This window comes from Mus musculus, chromosome 1 (genome assembly GCF_000001635.26).
Source record: "Mus musculus strain C57BL/6J chromosome 1, GRCm38.p6 C57BL/6J".
Taxonomy (NCBI): Eukaryota; Metazoa; Chordata; class Mammalia; order Rodentia; family Muridae; genus Mus; species Mus musculus.
Genome location: NC_000067.6, coordinates 45,599,698 through 45,621,803, shown reverse-complemented (window position 1 = coordinate 45,621,803; position 22,106 = coordinate 45,599,698). Strand labels below are relative to the sequence as shown.

At 39.0% G+C, this 22,106-nt stretch overlaps 1 pseudogene; it reads right to left on the bottom strand.

The window, feature by feature from the left end:
• Positions 19,015 to 19,777, bottom strand: Gm8304 (predicted gene 8304; annotated as a pseudogene).

Here is a 22,106-nt window from a genome sequence, read left to right as displayed (position 1 = left end):
AACCACTCTGGAAATCAGTCTGGCGGTTCCTCAGAAAATTGGACATGGTACTACCAGAGGATCCTGCAATACCTCTCCTGGGCATATATCCAGAAGATGTTCCAACTAGTAAGAAAGAAACATGCTCCACTATGTTCATGGCAGCCTTATTTATAATAGCCAGAAGCTGGAAAGAACCCAGATGCCCCTCAACAGAGGAATGGATAAAAAAAAATGTGGTACATTTACACAATGGAGTACTATTCAGCTATTAAAAAGAATGAATTTATGAAATTCCTAAGCAAATGGTTGGACCTGGGAGGCATTATCCTGAGTGAGGTAACACAATCACAAAAGAACTCAAATGATATGTACTCACTGATAAGTGGATATTAGCCCAGAAACTTAGAATACCCAAGATATAAGTTACAATTTGCAAAACGCATGAAATTCAAGAAGAACGAAGACCAAAGTGTAGACACTTTGCCCCTTCTTAGAATTGGGAACAAAACACCCATGGAAGGAGTTTCAGAGACAAAGTTTGGAGCTGAGACAAAAGGATGGACCATCTAGAGACTGCCACATCCAGGGATCCATCCCATAATCAGCCTCCAAATGCTGACACCATTGCATACACTAGCAAGATTGTGCTGATAGGACCCTGATATAGCAGTCTTTAGTGAGACTAGGCCGGGGCCTAGCAAACATATAAGTGGATGCTCACAGTCAGCTATTGGATGGATCACAGGGCCCCCAATGGAGGAGCTAGAGAAAGTACCCAAGGAGCTAAAGGGATCTGCAACCCTATAGGGGGAACAACATTATGAACTAACCAGTACCCCAGAGTTCTTGACTCTAGCTGCATATGTATCAAAAGATGGCCTAGTCGGCCATCACTGGAAAGAGAGGCCCATTGGACTTACAAACTTTATATGCCCCAGTACAGGGGAATGCCAGGGCCAAAAAGTGGGAGTGTGTGGGTAGGAGGGTAGGGGGGAGGGTATGGGGGACTTTTTGGATAGCATTGGAAATGTAAATGAGGAAAATACCTAATTTAAAAAAAAAAAGAAAAAGAAAATTAGGTGCCCCTGAGTATCTCCTTCATTCTCATATAGCATTTGATGAGTATGTTCTTGTGTTGCCACATATAATGAGATGGCAATGGGTGTGTGTTTTTCAGATGGATTTCACAGCACTTCCTCTTATCTTTCAGCTCTTAAAAATCTTTCCACCTTCTTTCTCAGTAATGTCTCTTGGGCCTTGGAGAGGCTGATACAAACATCTTATTTAAGGATGAATATCAAATGTCACTTATTCTCAGCACCTGGTGAATCTATAAACTCTGAATTCCTCCTAGCTCACTGGAAAGAAAGAGGCTTTTCTCATTAAGGCTGAGAGAGAAAATTGTCTATGAACACATATATTTAGATACTGCATCAATTTAGCTAACTAATAGAATTAAGTTTCACCCTGAGTCTTCTATTTTCCCCTGCCATTGGATTTTGAGTGGCTCTTGACAGTAACAGATTGATGTGGAACAGCCATGTGGCCATTAAGTGGTGGAAAATGTTGGTAAAACTGTATCATTGCTGTGTCAGCACAAGATTGCTAACCTCTAAACCTAGAAGTGGGAAAATGCACTTCTATTGGAATGAGTCATAATAACTGGATCTTGATATGTACATTTAAACATAATTTTCAGTAGAGGGATTTTTCTATTGGTGGTGTTGGAGGTGGTAGGGAAAGTCTGCCTCTGGAGTTTCCAGAGTTTTGCCTAGTGTATGAATGAACTAAGAGTATTAAAAGGCTAATGATGAAGTGGGAACACTTTGTTACAGTGGTTAGGGCTTCTCTGTGACCTACTTTAACAATGTACATATTAGAGCTTATTCCAGTTACTCCTGTTAGAGCTTAGGAATCTTTATCACACATGATCCTTCAGTTAACTGTTTTCTATTGTATGTGTGCATTTGTGTGTTTGTGTGTCTGTTTGAATGTATGTATATGCATTGTGTATATACATATGTATATTCAGAGTATATACATGTGTGTGTGTATGTGTGTGTGTGTATGAGCACATGCATGCACATATGTTGAGACCAGAGGACAATATTAGGTGTCATTCCTTAGTTTCCGTACATGTTTTCATCTGAGTTTTAAAAGCTTGGTCATTTTTATATTTTTCAAGAAATATTTATTTTGGTTGAGTGCCAATTTTCTACTAGAACTATTTTTCTTTTCTTGCAATTGTGTTCCTTAATTAAAAACTATATATATAGTTTTTGATATATTTCATCATTCTATAAGTCTGTCTGCACTTGGTTGAATTACCTTGTTGTGAAAATGCTTTTTTAAACAATATTTTTATTAATTCTTTGGAAAATTTATAATATGTGCTTTAAACATATTCACTCTCGCTATCCCCCAACCTTTCTCTACTCTGTCCACCCTCCTGTCTTTTCCCACTGAACTTTGAGGTTTTTTTCTTGTTTTTAAAATTTATTTCCCTATCAAGCCTACTTTTTGTTGTGTAGTTTGTCTTGGAAATGGAACTTGTCCAGACATGTGGTTACTTATGAGGTGTTATATCATTAAAATAAGCTGACGTTTCTCCAGATCCACAGCTAAGCATTGAATTTTATGCTCTCCTCTTCCTTCTATGGTAGTACTTTTGTCTGGATGTCGCTTGTGCAGATCTTGTAAATGTTGTCATAATTGCTGGGAGTTCAAATGTGTAACTTCCCTGTTGTGCCTGGAAAACACCATTTCCTTGATTTTATCCATCCCCTTTTATATTACAGTCTTTCTGATCCCTCTTTATCAAAGATTCTTGAGCTATGTGTGTGTGTGTGTGGGGGGGGTGATGTATGTCCTATTTAAGGCTGAACATTACACAATCTCTTATTCTCTGCATATTGACCAGCAAGATGTAATTCTGAGCGTCATCTACTGCTATAAGAAGCTGCTATTCTGAGGGTTGAGAAATGCGTTGAGTTATGGGTATAGTAGTAAATCATTAAGAGTCATTTTAAGACTATGTCAACTTACCAGAAAAATAATATTGAGTTGGCCTGTATAGCTAATGACCTATTGAATCATAATTTTTTGGCCTCTTCACTGATGCCAGGTATAGACTCCATATCATGCAGTGTGACTTAGATCCGATGGGAAAGTGGTTGGTTGCTCCCATAATTGTAATGACACTATTATCTTGTTCAAATCTGGGTGAGATTGAGGGCTACTTTTCTCCATTTAAGCATGAATAGCACCTTCTAGCACCATGAAAGTTATTCAATAGGAATGCACCTTTCAGATGAGTGTCATCTTGATGTCTCCAAGGGCTCAACTCAAGTATATGGCGTCTTTAGTAGTAGTATTCTTACTATTAAACTCTGGAGGATACCAAAAGCAGTGGCAATAGCCTGTAATATTTGGGATTCTATATGACTGCACTGATCAACAATGCAAAAGGAGGCAATCTACTTCTAATAGTGATGGATTTATTTACTAGTATGAGGTATCTAGTTGGGGCAGATTTCTACTCTGACTAGTGACTAGTGTGCCTTTACCTTCCAATTAGCCACAAACTGCCTATTCTGAGTTGATGAACAAAAACAACAACAGCAACAACAACAATCCCCTCTCCCAAATTAACCTAGTTTTGCTTGTTCTTAACTCACTTGAAAACCATTGATTTTGGAACTCACACAGCATGGATACACATTGTTGTTTTCCTGGCTTTATTACAAATATCCCGGCCAGAGGAGAGGTGGCCTCCAGGTAGGGCTCTGACTGCTAGAGCAGGTGAGAGAGCCATGTTGTATCCCGAGTCCCTCAGAGACCAGTCTGCCTAGGAGAGTGCGAGGGCTGCAGAAGCAACATAGCTTCAGGGACAGGTCCCCTTTCGGGCCTTCATCTTCAGCCAGGAGGCAGAGCTGAGCTCCAGACCTCTGTGTAACTTCCCTGCAAGAGAAGAGCTTGCCTGCAGAGAGTATTCTGACCACTGAGACTCAGGAGAGAATTGAACTCCTAGGAGTGCTGACAGAGGCTAAGAGAATCACAGGAAGAAAAAGCTCCAGCCAGAGCAAGCTATAACAATTAACAATAGAGATAACAGATGGCGAAAGTCAAATGTAAGAATCTTACTAATAGAAACCAAGACCACTCACCATCATCAGAACGGAGCACTTCCACCACAGCAAGTCCTGGATACCCCAACACACCCCGAAAAGCAAGATTCAGATTTAAAATCATATCTCATGATACTGATAGAGGATTTTAAGAAGGGAATTAATAACTCACTTAAATACGGGAGAATATGTCTAAACAGGTAGAAGGCCTTAAAGAGGAAGCACAAAATCCCTTAAAGAATTACAGGAAAACACTGCTAAACAAGTAGAAGCCCTTAAAGAAGAAACAACAACAACAAAAATCCCTTAAAGAATTACAGGAAAACACAACCAAACAGTAAAAAGAATTGAACAAAACCATCCAAGATCTAAAAAGGGAAGTAGAAACAATGAAGAAAAACCAAAGGGAGACAACTCTGGAGATAGAAACCCTAGGAAAGAAATCAGGAAGCATAGATGTGAGCATCAGCAACAGAATACAAGAGATGGAAGAGGGAATCTCAGGTGCAGAAGATTCCATAGAGAACATGAACACAGAAATCAAAGAAAATGCAAAGTGAAAAAAGATCTGAACTCAAAACATCCAGGAAATCCAGGACACAATGAGAAGACCAAACCTATGGATAATAGGTATAGATGAGAAGGGAGATTTTCAACTTAAAGGGCCAGGAAATAGCTTCAACAAAATTATAGAAGAAAACTTCCCTAAACTAAAGAAAAAGATGTCCATGAACATACAAGAAGCCTACAGAACTCCAAATAGACTGGACCAGAAAAGAAATTCCTCCCTACACATAATAATCAGAACAACAAATGCAGTAAATAGAATATTAAAAGCAGTAAGGGAAAAAGGTCAAGTAACATATAAAGGCAAACCAATTAGAATTACACCAGATTTCTCACCAGAGACTATGAAAGCCAGATGATCTGGGACAGATGTTAAATAGACCCTAAGAGAACACAAATGCCAGCCCAGGCTACTATACCCAGCAAAACACTGATTTATCATAGATGGAGAAACCAAAGTATTCCATGACAAAACCAAATTAACACAATATCTTTCAAAGGATAATAAAGGGAAAACACCAACACAAGGACGGAAACTACACCTTGGAACAAAGCAAGAAAGTAATCCTTCAACAAACCTAAAAGAGGACAGCCTCAAGAACGGAATCCCAACTCTAACAACAAAAATAATAGGAAGCAACAATTACTTTTCTTTAATTTCTCTTAATATCAATGGACTCAATTCCCCAATAAAAAGACATAGACTAATAGACTGGCTACACAAACAGGACCCAACATTTTGTTGCTTATAGGAAACCCACCTCAGGGAAAAGGACAGTCACTACCTCAGAGTGAAAGGCTGGAAAACAATTTTCCAAGCAAATGGTATGAAGAAACAAGCTGGAGTAGCCATTCTTATATCGAATAAAATTGACTTCCAACCCAAAGTTATCAAAAACGACAAGGAGGGGCACTTCATACTCATATCAAAAGTAAAATCTACCAAGATGAACTCTCAATCCTGAATATCTATGCTCCAAATGCAAGGGCAGCCACATTCATTAAAGAAACTTTAATAAAGGTCAAAGCACACATTGCACCTCACACAATAATAGTGGGAGACTTCAACACACCACTCTCACCAATGGACAGATCCTGGAAACAGAAACTAAACAGAGACACATGGACACTAACAGAAGTAATGAAACAAATGGATTTAACAGATATCTACAGAACATTTTATCCTAAAACAAAAGGATATACCTTCTTCTCAGCACCTCATGGTACCTCCTCCAAAATTGACCATATAATTGGTCACAAAAAAGGCCTCAATAGATACAAAAATATTGAAATTATCTTATGCATCTTATCAGATCACCATGGACTAAGGCTGATCTTCAATAACAACATAAACAGAAAGCGAACATTCACATGGAAGCTGAACAACACTCTACTCAATGATACCTTGGTCAAGGAAGAAATAAAGAAAGAAACTAAAGACTTTTTAGTTTAATGAAATTGAAGCCACAACATTCCCAAACTTATGGGACACAATGAAAGCAGTCCTAAGAGGAAAACTCATAGCTCTGAGTGCCTCCAAAAAGAAACTAGAGAAAGTATACACTAGCAGCTTGACAGCACACCTAGAAGCTCTAGAACAAAAGGAAACAAATTCACTTAAGAGGAGTAGACAGGAGGAATTAATCAAACTTAGGGCTGAAATCAACCAAGTGGAAAAAAAAGGAACTATACAAAGAATCAACAAAACCAGGACCTGGTTCTTTGAGAAAAATCAACAAGATAGATAAACCCTTAGTCAGACTGACTAGAGGGCACAGGGAAAATCTCCTAATTAACAAATTCAGAAATGAAAAAGGAGACATAACAACAGAACCTGAGGAAATCCAAAACACCACAGATCCTACTACAAAAGGCTACACTCAACCAAACTGGAAAACCTGGATGAAATGGACAACTTCCTAGACCAGGTACCAAAGTTAAATCAGGATCAGATTAACTATCTAAACAATCCCATTTCCTGTAAAGAAATAGAAGCAGTCATTAATAGTGTCCCAACCAAAAAAAGCCCAGGATCAGATGGGTTTAGTGGAGAGTTCTATCAGACCTTCAAAGAAGACCTAATTCTAATTCTCCTCAAACTATTCCACAAAATAGAAACAGAAGGTACTCTACCCAATTCATTCTATGAAGCCACAATTACTCTGATACCTAAACCACACAAAGATCCAACAAAGAAAGAGAACTTCAGACTGATTTTCCTTATGAATATTGATGCCAAAATACTCAATAAAATTCTCGCAAAACAAATCCAAGGACACATCAAAACAATCATCCACCATGATCAAGTAGGCTTCATCCCAGGGATGCAGGAATGGTTCAAAATACAGAAATACATCAAGGTAATCCACAAACTCAAAGACAAAACCCACATGATCATCTCATAAGATGCTGAAAAAGCATTTGACAAAAGTCCAACAACCCTTCATGATAAAAGTCTTGGAAAAATCAGGAATTCAAGGCCCATACCTAAACATAATAAAAGCAATATACAGCAAACCAGTAGTCAACATCAACCTAAATGGAGAGAACCTGGAAGCAATCCCACTAAAATCAGGGACTAGACAAGGCTGCCTACTTTCTCCCTACCTATTCAATATAGTACTTGAAGTCCTAGTCAGAGCAATTCGACAACAAAAGGAGATCAAGGTGATACAAATTGGAAAGGAAGAAGTCAAAATATCACTGTTTTCAGATGATATGATAGTATAATTAAGTGACCATAAAATTTCCACCAGAGATCTCCTAAACCTGCTAAACAGCTTCAGTGCAGTAGCTGGATATAAAATTAACTTAAACAAATCAGTGGCCTTTGTCTACACAAAGGATAAATAGGCTGAGAACGAAATTAGGGAAACAACACCCTTCACAATAGTCACAAATAATATAAAGTACCTTGGTGTGACTCTAAGGAAGTAAAAGATGTGTATGACAAGAACTTCAAGTCTCTGAAGAAAGAAATTAAAGAAGATCTCAGAAGATGGAAAGTTCTCCCATGCTCATGGATTGGCAGGATCAATATAGTCAAAATGGTTATCTTGCCGAAAGCAATCTACAGATTAAATGCTATCCCCATCAAAATTCCAACTCAATTCTTCACTGAGTTAGAAAGGGAAATTTGCAAATTCATCTGGAATAACAAAACACCTAGGATAGCAAAAACTATTCTCAACAATAAATGAACCTCTGGGAGAATCACCATGCTTGACCTAAAGCTGTACTACAGAACAGTTGTGATCAAAATTGCATGGTACTGGTACAGCAACAGACAGCTAGATCAATGGAATAGAATTGAAGACCCACAAATGAACCCACACACCTATGGTCACTTGATCTTTGACAAGGGAGATAAAACCATCCAGTTGAAAAAAGACAGCATTTTCAACAAATGGTGCTGGCACAACTGGTGGTTATCATGTAGAAGAATGTGAATTGATCCATTCTTTTCTCCTGTACAAAGCTCAAGTCTAAGTGGATCAAAGACCTCCATATAAGACCAGAGACACTGAAACTTATAGAGGAGAAAGTAGGAAAGAACCTTGAAGATATGGGCACAGGGGGAAAAATTCCTGAACAGAACAGCAATGGCTAGTGCTGTAAGATCAAGAATTGACATATGGGGCCACATAATATTATAAAGCTTCTGTAAGGCAAAAGACACTGTCAATAAGACAAAAAGGCTAGCTGTTGGGAGCCGCCCTCACATTTGCCATTATAAGATGGCGCTGACAGCTGTGTTCTAAGTGGTAAACATAATCTGCACACGTGCAGGGGCAGTTTTCCCGCCATGTGTTCTGCCTTTCTCGTGATGACAACTGAGCCGATGGGCTGCAGCCAATCAGGGAGTAATACGTCCGAGGCGGAGGATAATTCTCCTTAAAAGGGACGGGGTTTTGCCATTCTTTCTCTCTCTCTCTTGTTCTTGCTTTTTCTCTCTCTTGCTCTTGCTCTCTTGTTCTTTTTCTTGCTTTCTTGCTCTCTCTTTGCTCTCTTGCTCTGGCTCTTGCTTCTCTCTCTTGCACTCTTGCTCTCTTGCTCTCTTGCTCCTAAAGATGTAAGCAATAAAGCTTTGCCGCAGAAGATTCTGGTTTGTTGCGTTCTTCCTGGCCGGTCGCATGAACGCGTGTAAGAGTTGGTGCTGAGACCCGGGACGGGACGAGAAGACCTGGGACGAGAAGACCTGGGACGAGAAGTCCAGGGACAAGAAGACCTGGGATGAGAAATCCTGGGATGAGAAAACCTGGGACGGTTACCATCACCGGCGCAAGGAAGATCCCTCATTCCGGAACCAGAACTGCGGGTCATGGTAATAAAGGTTCCCGTAAAACAGACTGTTGAGAAGGATTCAACTGCGTGAATTCAGAACTCTTCAGCTGGGGAATGGTGGTAATGAAGTGTTCCCGTAAAACAGACTGTTGAGAAGGATTCAACTGCGTGAATTCAGAACTCTTCAGCTGGGGAACAGGGTACCCGTAAGTATAGCTTTACAAGGTAAGTCTGGCCTTGAACTTTCTAACGAAATTCAAGACAGTCTATCAGAAGTAAAGTGGGAAATAGCTTTACAAGGTATGTTTGGCCTTGAACTTTTTCTAGTGTTAGGAGCCTTTTTGTTCCTTTTCACATGTTATCAAGTGGTTAAGGCAGGGCTGAAAATTCTGGATGAAATTCAGGGCAATCTATCAGAAGTAAAGCAGGGAGAGAGAGTAGGAGCAAAGAGGAAATATGGTACACAAAATAAGTATACAGGCCTTTCCACGGGTCTTGAACCTGAGGAAAAGTTTAGGTCAGGTAAGAATACCTGGGGAGAGATTAGAAGGAAGGAGAAGGAAAAAGAAAAGAAAAAAGATCAATCAGCGGAGGTTTCTAGGAGAAGAAGCCTATACTCATCACTAGGTGAGCTCAAGGAGCCAGTTCTTAGTAGTTCTGAATCAGATGAAAAGGCTATTAGGGCCTGGAAGGCGCTCTCCCGAGCAGGTGAAGCCACTGGAACACCGAAAGGATCTCCCATCTCGGCTCCATCCTTTGTGCTTGTGGGATCATCTACCACATCCACAGGGGCAACTGGATCAGGAGCCTCATTCTTGCAGCGTCTCACCAATCTCTCCGGCACCCAAAGAGGTTCCGTCTGGTCCTGTGGAAACACACAAACAGACCCTCTCGCCCATGTCAATACCGGATCTGGTCGATCCCAGGGGGGATGGACACAATACCTCGTGGTGATGAGACCATAACCTCAATCACCTGTGTGTCCATCTGGGGAGTCAATATGAGAGTCAAGTTTTCATTAGCTTCCCCTCTGTTGGGCAATGATTTCCATGCCCTTATAGCAATCTGATTCACCTGCTCAAACACCTGCAGTGGATATCCTGTTTGTTGTTGTGCAAATCGACCTTGACCAAGCAGCATATCCCTATCCTCTCTGCCCTGCTTGGTCGGTGAAAATAGTACATCCCAGCAAGATTGTCTAACCTCTCTCCAAATCTCCGGACAGAAGGTCCGTCTATATGCGGCTGCTGAGGAGGCATAGGGAGGAGGCGCAGAAGCTAATTCGCCTTCCTCTTCCGCCTCTGCTCTTATATTTTGTCCTTTCTGTCCACCTGATAACACTGTGTCTCCTTTCTTTTTCTTTTTTCTTTTTAAGCCCTTCTTTTCCAACATACTTTCTTGTTGCTCTATAAGGATTTTCTGACCTGTCTTGACTGCCTCTCCATTCAAACAGTAACAGAGTCCATATATCAGAACAAACAAGACCAAAACTATCAGACCTACCCACAAAGGGTCAATGGGAGAAAAAAGCATAACTACTCAGCGAGGATCTATTGATCACTACACTGAGGTTATCATAGTTCCTTAACTTGTCCCCAAACAGGGAACCTTAACTTGTCCCAAAGCCGGGAACCTTTTGTTACCTTGTGCCTGCTTCCTGGCAACTTTATGCTTGCCTCTATTTTATCCGAGGTCCTTCCCAAACTCCTGGGTTACTTTGTGCCTACTTCGTGGCAACTTTATGCTCACCTCTATTTTATCCGAGGTCCTTCCTAAACTCCTGGGGTCGCAAGTTTCACTCACCGTGAACTTACCCTGCCGGCAACCACTGACTGCTGAAAGTTCTGAACTCGGTGGGGGAGTCGGTTCCCCGTACGGGCCACCAATTGTCGCGCCCGCTCTCGACCAGCAAGAACGACACGACCACCAGTCCTTCTAACAGCAGTTTATTCAGTCCTGATTCTTCTTGTTTATATCTCCCCCAAACCCTGGGCCTCTCACTCCTTTTATACTCTCTCTCATCCACGCACCGCAGGCCACACCCCCTCGCCAGTCACGAGGCTTCAGCTAATCAGGGCAGCAGGGGCAAATCTCCACCAAATTGGATTCACCTGTATCCTGGTACACCTGCGCAGCACTCAAGATGTTTGTGTCTTATATGAGGAAGTCAGGTGAAAGTCATATGACTTAGCTGCAGTCCCTGGCGCCTTTGGGACTGCCGCCACACCCGCTCCCCACAGCTAGCAACAGATTGGGAAAGGATTTTAACCAATCCTAAATCTGATAGGGACTATTATCCAATATATACAAAGAGCTCAAGAAGCTGGACTCCAGAGCTAAACGAATTCTAAACTGAGGAATACTGAACGACTGAGAAGCACCTGAAAAAATGTTCAACATCCTTAATCATCAGGGAAATGCAAATCAAAACAACTCTGAGATTCCACCTCATACCAGTTAGAATAGCTAAAATCAAAAATTCAGGTGACAGCAGATGCTGGCAAGAATGTGAAGAGAGAGGTACACTCCTCAATTGCTGGTGGGATTGCAAGCTGATACAACCACTCTGGAAATCAGTCTGGCTGTTCCTCAGAAAATTAAACATAGTTCTACTGGAAGATCCAGCAATACCTCTCCAGTGCATATACCCAGAAGATGTTCCAACTTGTAATAAGGACACATGCTCCACTATATTCATAGCAGCCTTATTTATAATAGTCAGAAGCTTGGAAGAACCCAGATGTCTTTCAACAGAGGAACGGATTCAGAAAATATGGTACATTTACACAATGGAGTACTACTCAGCTATTAAAAACAATGAATCCACGAAATTCTTAGGCAAATGGATGCATTTGGAGGATATCATCCTGAGCGTGGTAACCCAATCACCAAAGAATTCACATGATCTGCACTCAGTGATAAGTAGATATTAGCCCAGAAACTTGTACCCAAGATAGAATTTGCAAAACACAAGAAAATCAAGAAGGAAGACCAAAGTGTGGATACTTCATTCCTCCCTAGAATAGGGAACAAAATACCCATGGAAGGAGTTACAGAGACAAAGTTTGGAGCTGAGATGGAAGGATGGACCATGTAAAGACTACCCCACCCGGGTATCCATCACATAATCAGCCACCATATGCAGGCACTCTTGCATATGCCAGCAAGATTTTGCTGACAGGACCCTGATATAGCTGTCTCTTGTGAAGCCATGCCAGTGCCTGGCAAATACAGAAGTGGATGCTCAGAGTCATCTATTGGATGGAACACATGGCCCCCAATGTAGGAGCTAGAGAAAGTACCCAAGGAGCTGAAGGGGTCTGCAACCCTTTAGGAGGAACAATAATATGAGCTAACTAGTACCCCCTGAGCTCGTGTCTCTAGCTGCATTTTTAGCAGAAGATGTCCTAGTAGGCCATCATTTGGAAGTGAGACCCCTTTGTCTTGTAAACGTCATATGCCCCATTACAAGGGAATGCCAGGGCAAAAAAGCAGGAGTGGTAGGTTGGGGAGCAGAGCGGGGGGTGGGGGGAAGAGGGTATAGGGGACTTTCAGAATAGCTTTTGAAATGTAAATGAAGAAAATATCTAATAAAAAATTGTTTTAAAAATTCCCATAGCCAATAGATTCTGGCATCAGTTTTAAAATTATTTTTCAGGAACTGTGCTAGATGTTAACTTAACACAAGCTACAATCATCTCAAAGTAGGGAAGCTCATTGAGAAAATACCTCCAGAAGATTGGAATGCAGGCAATCTTGTAGGACATTTTATTGATCAGTGATTGACAGGGGAAGGCCTACTCATTGTGGGTAGTGCCACCTCTGGGCTGGTGGTCCTAGGTTCTAAAAGAACGCAGGCTGAACAATCAGTGAGAAGCAAGCCAGTAAGTAGTTCTTTTCATGGCATCCACATGAACTCCTGCCTCCAAGTTCCTGCCCTGTTCCAGTTCCTCCTTGGCTTCTCTCAGTGGACTCTGATTTAGGATATGTAAGCCAAATAAGCCCTTCTCTGACTATGTTGTTCTTGGTCATGGTTTTGATCATCACAATAGTCTACCTGAGATAGGAATCTAAAGGCCTCTTTTGTTGAGTCTTCCCTTGGGTTTTCAGGAGTTTGTGAGTGACAGGAAAGGATACAAGTCTTGGCATTTCTGTCTTTATTTTGTGCCTTGCCCCTATGTTGCCAGAATTTCTAGACCAGATTCTACTCAGCTCTGCATGTGGACATCTTGATTGTTCACTGAAAGCATGGGCTGTGTTTCTCATTCTCTCCTGCTGTGCTCCTTTCAGCAACTTCAGCAACTGGCATACCAATACCATCAGCCTTATCACTAGGCCCAGATGGACCATAGGCCAAACTGCACAGGATGCATTTGCAAAAGAAACTCAGTAGTTCCCAGGCTAAGGAGCTGTTGATTAGCCTTCTAATAACAAAGCCAGGATATTTTCACAAAAGAAGAAAGATAAATCTTCAAAACCATGCCAAGGCAACTATAAAATTACTAACCTTACTGGACTCCAGGAAATCGTAAGAAGTTGCCTTTCCATTTGGGTGGGGAGCCCTCTCCTAAGTCTGTTCAAGCCACATCTGTATATTCTTAATATTCTCCTCCAGTCTGATTCCATGATTTCTGTGATAAAAGAGTTCATCTCCAGCCATACTGATCATATCATATTGTGTATTTCTATCATTTTGATATTGCTTGTTGTAGTTCTTGTCCATAGTTAGACTGTTGGGAGTAGGGTTTTCTATTTTCCCAGAGAAAATTCTCTATTTTTAGTACTAATGTTTCTGGTGATGTTTCCATTTTGTAAACCTAAACAGAGTCAGACATTTTCCTGAAAGGAAAAAGAGTTCCTGACTGTCAAATTCTTATTCAAATACTACCACCATAATTAATAGAGCACTGTTCTGTCCCATATATTTGGCCAAGGCTTATAGGTGCCACTGGCTCTTTTAGAATACTTTCATTAGATATATGAATTAATTGATGTTAGGGAGTTTCATAGCTTATAATTTCATAGTACATAGCAAAGCTGGGACTCAAATATAAATCTGTTCTACATAAAAGTCAAGTTAATTTATGAAGTGTGTTTTGTACAGTAGAAATTTAAGAAAAATAATCATCAATAAGTTAAGAATAGAATTTTAGGCAAATTTTTTTACAACATATTGTAAAGTGTACCTGGATATATTACTATAAAGTACATTCAAAGGTGGATATCACAGAGAAAAGAAGAGAACATGAAATCTCTGACAATGATTAGTCTGAATAATGATTAGTACTACCATCATAATATCAATATATATTTAAATGATGTATTAAATTAAAGGTTTTTTTAATGATTATTTTATTTGTTTAAATTTCAAATGTCCCCCTTCCAAGTTTCCCCTCAGCAAGCCCCTCATCCCATCCCCCCTCCAGTTTCCTCTACGAGTGTGCTCCCTCACCCACCCACCTACCCACCCACCCCTGATACACTGCTCTAGCATCCCCCTATGCTGTGGCATCGAGCCTCCACAGAACCAGATAAGGCAGTCCTCTGCTACATATGTAGCTGGAGCCATGGGTCTCTCCACTTACACTCTTTAATTGGTGGTTTAGTCCCTGGGAGCTTTGGGTGCTCCGGTTAGTTGATAATGGTGTTCTTCCTATGGGCTTACAATACCCTTGAGCTCTTTCAGTCCTTCCCCTAACTCTTCCATTGAGGTTCCCAGGCTCAGTCTGATGGCTGGTTGTGAGTATCTGCATCTAAATTGGTCAGGTGCTGCAAAGCCTTTCAGGAGACAGTTATATAAGGCTTCTGTTTGCAAGTGCTTCTTGACATCAGCAATAGTGTCTGCAGATGGGATGAATCCGTAGGTTGGATGGTCTCTGGATGGCCATTCCTTCAGTCTCTGCTCCATTTTTTTGTCCTTGCATTTCCTTTATGCAGGAATAATTCTGGGTTAAAAATTTTGAGATGGATGGGTGGCCCCATCTTTCAACTGGGTGCCATTCTGGAGGTGGTTTCTACAAGTTCTATCTCCCCTTTGTTGGGTATTTGTCTGATGTCATCTAACCTTGGGTCCTGGGAACCTCTAGCTTTCCTGGCATCTGGGACTTTCTATTGGCTACCCCCAGCTCCCCATTCCCCCACTGCTACATATTTCTGTTCAGTTTCCTAATCCTCTGTACTTCTCTCCTGTCTCTTCTTATTCCTCATCCTGCCCATCCCTTCTTCCCTACCTCTCTCTCCCTCCCTGGTCCCTTCTCTCCCTATACCTCTCATGATTATTTTGTTCCCCCTTCTAAGTAGGATTGAAGCATCCACACTTTGGTCTTCCTCCTGCTTGAGCTTCATAATTTTGAGTCTCTAAGTTTTATTGTGGGTATTCTGAGCTTTTGGACTAATATCCACTTATCAGTGAGTACATACCATGTGTGTTCTTTTTTGTCTGAGTTACCTCACTCAGGATATTTTCTAGTTCCAGCCATTTACCCGTGAATTCATGATGTCATTGTTTATAGTAGCTGAGTAGTACTTCATTGTGTTAATGAACCATATTTTCTGTAACCATTCTTCCACTGAGGGACAAATGGGTTGTTTCTGGCTATTATAAATAAGGCTGCTATGAACATAGTGGAGCATGTGTCCTTGTTATATGTTAGAGCATCTGAGTATATGCTCAGGAGTGGTATAACTGGGTCTTCAGGTAGATCTATTTATAGTTGTCTGAGGAATTGCAAGATTGATTTCCAAAATGGTTGTGCCAGCTTGCAATCCCACCAGCAATCGTGGAGCGTTCCTCTTTCTCCACATCTGTTGCTACCTGCTTTTTTGATCTCAGTCAATCTGATTGGTGTGAAGTGGAATGTCAGTGTTGTTTTGATTTCCCTGATGACTACGGATGTTGAACATATCTTTAGGTGGTTCTTAGATATTTGAGATTCCTTGGTTGACAATTCTTTGTTTAGCTCTGTACCCCACTTGTAAAAAAAAAAAAGATTTTATTTTTTTGTTTTATATATATGATGACCACACTATAACTGTTTTTAGACACACCACAAGAGGACATCAGATTCCATTACAGATGGTTGTGAGTCACCATGTGGTTGTTGGAAATTGAACTCAGGAACTCTGGAAGAGCAGTCAGTGCTCTTAACTGCTGAGTCATCTCTCCAGCCCATGTACCCCAATTTTAATAGACATTTTTGGTTCTCTGGAATCTCTCTTATTGAGTTCTTTGTATATTTTGGATATTAACCCTCTATCAGATATAGGGTTGGTAAAGATCTTTTCCCAAGTAGTAGATCCCACAGACAAGAGAAGAGAACATGAAAACTCTGACAATGATTATTCTGAATAATGATTAGTACTACCACCAGAACAACAATAAATATTTAAAAGATATATTAAATTAAAGTTTTCATTCTGTTTTTTGGAAACAATATGGAAATATACCAACTTCTACTCAGATATGCATTTTAAGTAGTTTTTAAAACTGTTAGGGATTTAAGTAGGTCACATTTTGTAATATGACGTGTGTAGTTCTTAAGGAAATCCTAAATGTGGCAATCAGACAACTCCATGCAATGTAGCAGACACACAGTTTTAAGAATCTAGCCCATGGTTTGAAGTTCTTTAGAAATCTGATGTCATTCACTAAATCATAAAGAAAAAAAAATCCTCAATTTTCTCAATTTCCAAAACCACATGGGATACAATTTCAGCAAGCAGAGGGCTTAAGACAACTTACCAGATGTGTGACAGTGGCCAGCATGCTGTGGTCATTCCACAAGTTAAGTCATAGCCCCAGTGCAGCCCCCCTGCCCCACCCCAGTTCTACTCTCACAACACAAATTACCTAATTTGGCCCAAAAACATTTAAAAGTTGACTTGAGTTTAGGTAAATACTTGCAACTACAGCAGGGACAGAGCATCACAGTTTCCTAGCAGCTTCCTTGAGTAACTTTTGAGAATAAATATATATCAATATCTTCCCTTTTGGACAAAGGAATAATTATTATTTTGAATTAAGTAAAAGTTTCTGGTATTTAGCTAGTTTTGATTTACAAAGCTCATCCTAATACAGGCAAAAGTCAATTGCTTAATCGTATTAGCTGTTTATAAATAATTAAAGAAAAAACAGACTTTACTTACTTAGAAACAACAATGTTTTCTCAATTTTATGGGTTTTTTCAGTAATTTGATTAGTTGCTCATGGGATTTTTCCTTCTTGTGTGTGTTTTTGAAATTTTAGTAAAATTACACTTCTCTCTTCCCTTTCTATCTTCCAAATCATTCCATATAATCGTCTCCACTCTCCTTTAAATTCATGACATATTTTACATGAATTGTTATTATATGCATGTATGTATATACATATATACTCCTAAATAAAACCTTTCATTCCATATAATGTTACTTGCATGTATATTTTCAGAACTGCTCAATGGCACTGTGATAGCAATTGGTGCTCCCTGGAGAGGACTACTTCTCCCACTCCCAGATTTCCTCATACCTTATTGTTCTTTGTGTAGGCTTGAGGCCTTCTGAGTCTTTTCTTGTCCACTTTGATAAGTTCTTTGGTGTCCTCCTTGTTCAGCTCATGTGTGGGCAGTCACATTAGTGAGACTTTATGGGTGCAGCTTCTGATATTACTAGGGACATAATGCCACAGCAAAGTTCCTGATCCTCTGACCCTAGCAATCTTTCTGCCCATCTTCTACAATAGGCCAAAGCCTTGTATATGGAAGTGTTTTATAGAAGTATCCATTGAGACCAGACTCACAACTCTGACTTTTGATCATGGTGGTTTTCTGCCTGCTGCAAAGTGAAAATTTCTTGATGGAGATGAAGCTACACTTATTTCTGGGTATATAAGGGCAAATATTTATGAATTGTTCCTAGTGATTATGCTAGTTTAGTAAGTTAGTCGTTGTAGACTCTCCTATAATAACCATAACTTTACAAGCACTTAGTAGTTAGCTAGGTTATAGTTATAGTCTCTCTCTCTCTCTCTCTCTCTCTCTCTATATATATATATATATATATATATATAACATTGCTTTCTTTATATCAGCTATTTTTTTCAAATTTGTGATAAAATACTCAACAGAAAACATAAGAAACTTCTTTTTCTTCATTATGGTGAGGAAGGCATAGCCGAGTAGCTCAGTTTGTGGCATAATAAGCATGTGACATGAGAAAAGAAACAAAGAGTGATAGAGAAACTAAATGCCAGAGTCAGCCTTCAAAGCCCATCATGACCTAACAACTGCTTTTCTGACATGTCCCTTAAGGGTTCCACAGCCTCTGTGAAGGTTTCAGATACACTTGATAGCAAACATTGATTATATAAATAAAAATAATTATGCACAGACTCAAAAACTAATAGTGATTAGTAATCACCAGAAATCTTTGAAGACTACTGATATATGTGGTTTTAGTTTGTATTACTAGCTAAACTGACCAAAGACACTATAAATATTTTACATTAACTTTAAAAACAAACTTCTCTAGGATTGAACATCACAATTTTGTGTTTTGTTTTATTTTTACTTTAAAACATCCTTTGGTGCATTTTTCCACCAGAAAAAATAAGGGAAGTTAATGTTACTCAAACATCACCTTAACAAAGCTCATTGTTTATGCATTTACATTATGTACCTTATTGACAGACTTCCTAGGAAAAAGTTGATTTTTAAAAGGTAGAACCTGGAGTAACCTGGTTATGTTACAAAGGCCAATGCAATAAGGTTGTGACATAGGTGAATGCAAGTTGTGAGTGATGAGTAAGATGAAAATGAGAAGGTAGAGCTTGTGGTCAAAATATGGGAAAGATTACAGGATCTCATAAGTAAAATACTACGTGCTGTCTGACACAGTACCCTCACACTATAATTTGTACTCTGTAAATGCCTGTGAACACTTTGAGAGGATTTCTGATTTTGTGTTAGTGTTGTCCCAAAACTAACTAGAATGGATAAAAGAATTTATCATATTAGGATCACATCTTCATTGTTTTCATTGTTTTTTTTTTACTTGTCACACAGCAATCTTTTTTTTTTTTTACTTTATCTGCATTTGTTTTATACTGAATTTATTCCTCGGCAGTGAGTTTTTGTTTCTTCAGTTTCTTCTGGGATATCTTTTTCTTCTGTGCAGCTCCCTCTTCTGGTTTTGGAATGATCTGTTCCTTCTCAGTGAGGATCATCTCCCTGTGGCAGGGGGAGTTCACGTATGGGTTAATCTGGCCATGAGCTCTGTAGGTTCCTAGGTGCATCTTAGGTGCCTTGTTCACCTGGATGCGTTCAATGACTAGAGAATCAACGTCTAAACCCTTAAGTTCAGCATTACTCTCTCTGCATTTTTAAGCATGTGCAGCAAAAATTCAGCATTCTTTTTTTTTTTTTTTTCTGGTTTTTCGAGAGCCCTGGCTGTCCTGGAACTCACTTTGTAAACCAGGCTGGTCTTGAACTCAGAAACCCGCCTACCTCTGCCTCCAGAGTGCTGGGATTAAAGGGGTGAGCCACCATGCCCGGCCAGCATTCTTTTTGGCCACCATCCTTGTGTCCAGCCCCACTGTTTGGCCTGGGTGCACCTACCGAATCCATTATATCGCGGGAATGGCACACATTGCTTCTTTAAAGTGACATCCTTCAGGTACTTGGTGGCTTTGCGGATATGCATAACCTTGATGGCCTGGGCAGTTTCCTGGGTGTTCTGAAAGTGAACAGGAAGGTTGGAACCTCTTAATTTGCATGATTTTGTGGGGTTTTCTGGGTCAAGAGAGTAGGGAACCATCTTTGCAGGTGACCTCTGGCCGCTTAGCAATCTTATTTATTGACAAATTAAATGTGCATTTGTTGTGTATAACATAATTTTGAAATATATTTGCCTAATGGAACTTTTAAGTCAAATTAACATATAGATTATTTACATACTTCTTTGAGGTAAGAACACTTAAGATCTATTCTCCTGGGAATTATATAGATAGATAATGAACTGTTATTAATCATATTCTCATGTATACAATAAATATCCTGAATTTATTTCCATTTACAGAATTTTAAAATATTTTGATCAAACTTTTTATTTTCTACTTTTTTAAAGGCAATTGCCATTTTGCTCCTTATTTTTATTGATTTTTAAGATCTTATATATGTGTAATATTTATGATATATAATATACAATATTTATAACCTTATCTATCATCTATTATCTACCACTCTCTATATCTACCTATCATCTATCTACCTCTACCTATACTTTCTTTACATACCTATCTTTATATCATATATCTACCATCTCTTTATCTATCTCTAAATATCTATCATCAATCTTCATCAATCTATCATATCTCTCATCTATTTATCTCTATCATCTGCAAAATCATCTATTCATCTACACCTATATTATCTATCTATCTATCTATCTATCTATCTATCTATCTATCTATCTATCTACTCTCTCAAATCATGTGATACTAAAATTTTTGGACCAGACATAATTTACTTAGCAAAACATCTAACTACATCTATAGAATTTACTTCTTCTGTGTATATCTACTCCATTTCCTTTATTAAGCTATCAGCTGATGGACATTTTTTTTTTTTTGAGTTTGGTAATGAATGTCATGAGGATGCAGGTGCTTCTTCACACTGACTTCTTTTTTATGAGGAAGTTATCTATGTTTTCATCTCTTTGAATACATATTGTTATTCCTCTTTGATAATATAATATAATTTCCTATAGATGCAAGGCAATGACTCTCTGTTTACACCTGCCATTGGCAAAAGTAATGCCCAAAGAAATTAAGTAATAAATCTTGGGCCAAAACCATATATACTTTCAAGTGGTACTAAGGAATAAGAATCTAATAATATTCACATTCTAAATATCCTATACTTTCTACCATCATAATATGTTTCATCATATCAATTTAATATTCTATATCACCTTATGTACAAAAGCATAATGTTAATCTCCACAACTATTGTAAAAGATCTTAAAATGATCCATGCTGTCTTCAGTATAACTTGAAATCTATCTTTCCTTAGGATACTATAAAAAAAAGAACTATTTGTGCCTACTGCTGGTTTGTGGATAGCAGAAGAGAACCACCCAGTCATTTACAATGGTATTCTGGGTAAAAAGCATGTTATAATCATTTCACAAGTTGGTGATCATAATATGCACAGAACAAAGATTTTCTTAGTTCCCAAAATAACTATCATATTTGCCCATATGTTCAAACTGGTAGAGAACACCCAGCCTTCTATGCAGGCTTCATCTATCTTTTCAACTGTTTCTGAGGTGTAGCATTTAAAAGTCCAGAAAATTTAAAGTAGGAACACCACAAAGCTATTATATGGTAAATTGTGGAAAATTGAGGTTTTTAAAAAGGAAAGCCTATGACTATCCAATTCAGAGGGGAAAAGATGAGGTATGATTTATTAACGTTACTTAAGTATGGAATTAATTTTTTTGAGTAAAACTATCATCTGTTTTCCAACCACAGTATAGAAAGAATTACTGGAAGGCTTTCATGCTTAAGGGAGCCAAAAAGAATTTCCTTACTGTGGAAAAAGTTGGGTATTAGAGTTGTCAGTCATCCAAATCCATGGCATCCCTCCTTACATTCCTTTAAGATAAAGTTAGAGTTTGGCTTCCAATTACCATAAGTTTTTAGGGAGACACATGTCCATCGCATTCAATGCCCTTATTGCAAAGACTTTAAGAGTTTAAGTGACTCATGAATAGCAACGCTCAGCTTAACACATATATCTGGTTTATACAAAAATGCCTTCTTGAACCAAACACTGTGCACTTTCTCAGTCTTCTCTAGTGTTTATACATTTCAATTTAGAATTAGATTCATTCAGAATGGCCACTACTAGTAGGATTTCCTCTCCAAATACACTACTTAAAAATAGATGGCTCATTTTTTGCCAGTTGGTAAAGTGTCTTGTGTCTTTTTTGGAACCTCCCCTGGCAGATCACACTGTCTTCTCTAGGTCCACTTACAGCTAAGTTTCATGTTCTTTAAATAATTCATTTATAACAAACTTACATAGAGCAAAAAAAAAAAAAAGTCAATTTCCTGAATTTCTCTTTGAGATAGGATATTTTGCCTGAAAAATTACTTCTAAGTAGAGA